Raw genomic sequence first — 4,088 nt, 5'->3', positions numbered from 1 at the left:
TAGTTTGTGATTTAAAAGTTGTAATTGTTACAAGCTTTATTCTTGTTTCTTTGAATGTAAATTTTGTTAGAAAATTTGCCATCTCAAATGTTGTAAATGTAGTTCATATAAGCATGAATATTGGAGCTAAAATTTGGTGCCATGACTTTGGGGATTTTCGGCCAAATCCAAAGGGTGGATTTTTGGGTTCTTGTTTGACTTGTTAAAAGTGTTTTAAAGTGACTTTTGGAACCCCTATGTACCCTAGTTTGGTTAGATGTTATTTCCCTTAAGTTTGAATGGTTTTGGAATGTTTTTGGGTGAAAAATGTTCATGGAAATTGTTTGTGTTTTTCATGACACTTTTGATTAATTTTTGCCAAGAACAAAAAGTTTGGTGTTTTGATTCAAAGTTTTGATTAATTTCATAAAGTCTTTGTTTTGTGTTGATTGGTGTGAAATATCTATCATCAAAACATTTAAATTTTTTGAAAGGTGATAGAAATTGTGATGGGTGTGTAAGACTTACACACCTTACACACCTTACACACCACTTACATGTATTTATGTCACAAACCACTTGCAAGGCTTTATGAATTTGTTGAAAAAATTTTCAAAATGTTTGTGGACTAACACTCCAAAACCGGCCACCCTATTATTAGGGTTCTTTTGGGTCTTTTATGCAATTACATAAAGTTTTGATACTTTTGTGTATTTGCACTTTGGCCCAAAAGTTTACGTTTTTACGTTTAGGTCCAAAAACGCTAAAGGACAAATTGTTTTGCTCCTTTAATGAAGTTTTTACATTGATTAAATTTTGGGTTCTATTGTAATTACATGAAGTAGTGGACTTTTGTGTCTTTACAAAGTGACCCCAAAAGTTTTGCAACATAGCCCAAAAGTTGAGGTTAATTGCTTTATAACCCAAATAAGTTGTGGTTATTGCATGATGGCCCAAATTAGTTTGAGAACAAAATTGTTTTGTCTCTTTAAATGAGAATTGGATTTTCATTTTGTTTAGCTCCATTTAAATCAATTTTATGGATACAAAAACCAAATGAAAATGTTGCATTCAATTTAATTAGTTAAAGTGTTAATTAATTAAAGGGTGATTATGAACCTAAGCCTAATATAATTGAGCTATGTGAAAGGCCGTTTCAAATTTGTTTGAACCATGGGAATGTGTAGATTAATTTTGGTTGTAATTTGATTTGATCAAATGTTGTAAAAGGGCTTAAGCTCTTCTTTACTTTAAAGTAATTTGTTTTATGCAAATGTTGTAATGAGCATAAGCTCACCTTTACTTTGAAGTACTTCTTTCTTGCTTTATTTGATATGCATGAAAATGAAGTAGTTGGGTCCAACGCCCTAAGACAACACGCCTTAAAGTGATTAAACGCGTAACTAAAATCAATCACCATCCCTAGACCGAGATTCAACACAAGGCTCGTGTTGAATCTAAACAAAGGTTCATAGTCATCCTAAGGCCCTAAGGCAACTATATAGTCCATAAAATGAATGCAAAGTTTATGTTAGTAGTATCATATACTCTTGCTTTAAAAACCGTTTTATAAGCATAGTGGGAGTATTATATACAACTAAAACAATTATATGGACCAATAGTTGTAATAGGACCAAAGTTGTTTTAATAGAGATTAAAATATATGTTTATGTGATGAGACCTAAAACCCTCAACCAAACCATTATTAAGTTGATAAGCGTGAGAGTGCTTTGAACATTCTTTCGTAGGCCTTCCACCGTGGTGGCTCCAATCGTTTATGACTTGTACACCGGCTTCACCCTATCATGGGGGAGTACAAAGTGCATGCTTATACTCAGGAGGAATCCATAAACATAGGATGAGGTGAGTGTAGGCAACGAGGATGGCCGACATCGAATCATCGTGAGGCTATTCTTGAACCCCTTCACGAACTAAGCATGGTGGGAATGACTTAACTAAGTGCAATGGAGCCAACATCATATCATTGTGAGGTGACATTCTCTAGAGGCCAAATAAGATGGGTACTTGCATTAGTTGCAAATGAGTAAGCGTACTCTCTCATTATTATTGTTGCTAGCCAAACATCGTATCATCGTGAGGTAGGCTTGGTAATAGTGAGTCTCCCATAACCTACTAAGAGTTTCTTCCAAAACTCTCGAATTCCAATGAGGGATATGGAATTTGCCAAAAATAGTGGGTGGTGCTATTTGATTTAAAGACCCGAATCAAATGGCTTAAAATCAATCAATTTATATTCGTTATGTATTTGTTTACCAATATATTTGCAAACGCTATCCAACACTTGACAAATAAAAGCTGAAAGCTTTAGTTTCCGGACTTGGTACCACAATCCCAAAGATTGTCTTAAATGGATTGTATATGTATCTAAGTAGTCTCATCCTCACAATCTTCCTAATGATAATGTATCATTGGAAGAACATGTTAGAAAAGTCTATCATGAAGAGGACAACACAAACAACCAATGCTTAATCCTTTGTTAAATGAACAAAGGAACTTACGAAGATTAGCATAAAGAAAAGGACACTTTTAGTGTTATTAGTTCTTCACTTATAAATCGTTGTATGAAGAAATAATGAGTTGTTTTGAACAACCCTTAGTCAATGCAAACACTTAGTGCTTGTTTCTTTGTTACATGAACAAAGAACTTAAGAAGAAAGCACAAAGGCATGGACACTTTATGTGCCATGATTCTTCACTTACAAATTGTTGTACGAAGAAATGAGAGTTGCCTTGTACAACTCTTGAAGGTTTGTAATTATGTTTAGAACATAATGGTTGGTTGACAAAAATAGTCCATTAACATGGACTTATGATGATTTTGAATCATTAAGTGTTGAAGTGATAAACCACTTAATGAGACGGAAACTAGGCAAGGACTTCACCTTTGTGTCCCTATCCTTATGGTTCACTAGGTTTATTGTAAACTATATAGTGAACAATAACCACATGCTCTCCAAAATGTTTGATGTGTATAACACAATTGAAATAAGTTTCAAGAGAGATAGTGGGAGTTTAGGGACCATGACTATTGTAGTCAAAGGAGAAGTCAAATGAAGAAGATAAAATTAACTCCAAGGGAACAAACTTTCTTTATGAAATGATGGACATTGGAAGGGGTATTTGCAAGAAATGTCTTGCAAGTGTCAAGAACACACCTTTCGAAGGTGTTGTAAATTGTTCTTGAAAAGTTCAAAACAGTTGGTTCTTCTACTTGAATACTTGATTCCGTATTAGCAACTATGTTTTACAATCGTTGTAAAAGTGTGGCTAATAAGAAGTAGAAGATTTATGAGAGAAGAGAAAGTACTTCACATTCGACACGTGAATCAAATGTAGATCTCTGTGAAAGCAGATGGTACTTACTTCCTCATATGAACTACCAAAGAAATTGGAAAAACATAGATTGTCTTTATATTCCAATTTTAAGGAACTAAATTCCGTCACTATGTGAAATGGATAAATGTTTTGTTTGACAAAACATTGTTCTTTATTAATGAATGATTAGATTATTGTAATCTAATTAATTATCTCTATAGTAGAGATGATATGGTAGTGTTAACTGTTTAGAATACAATGATGCTTAAAACCCAAAAGGTTGCAAGGTAGTGACTAATCCCAACTAAAGTTGTGATACCTCTAAAACATAAATTACGAGTTGGTCATAGATGGATGCTTTGGATCGTTAGATCCGGATCCAATACCTTCTTGTTAAAATTGTATAGAGGCGAAATGTTCGAATCTTTATTCTTTTGGAAAGAAGAAAGAATCACAAAGTTATTGAGGTTAATTCACTTAGATGTTAGTGGCACTTGTCCACAAACATAATACTACTCATGTTGTATGACATTCACCGAAGATCACTCTCGGTTGGACTATAGTTTATTTTGAATAAACACAAGTCCGAATACTTTGCAAAATGTTTCAAAGAATTCAAGTAATGTAAGTTGATGAGTAAGACATCTAAAGTAATTACCTCCTTAGATTTGATCCAAGGAAAAGTAACACTTTAGATGAGTTTCCTTGATAGATATCAAGGAAAATAGCATCGTAAGATAATGAATTTCTCCATTAGGAGAAGAACGAACTCG

This window comes from Malus domestica, chromosome 13 (assembly GCF_042453785.1).
Source record: "Malus domestica chromosome 13, GDT2T_hap1".
Taxonomy (NCBI): Eukaryota; Viridiplantae; Streptophyta; class Magnoliopsida; order Rosales; family Rosaceae; genus Malus; species Malus domestica.
Note: the sequence above shows the minus strand (reverse complement) of the source record.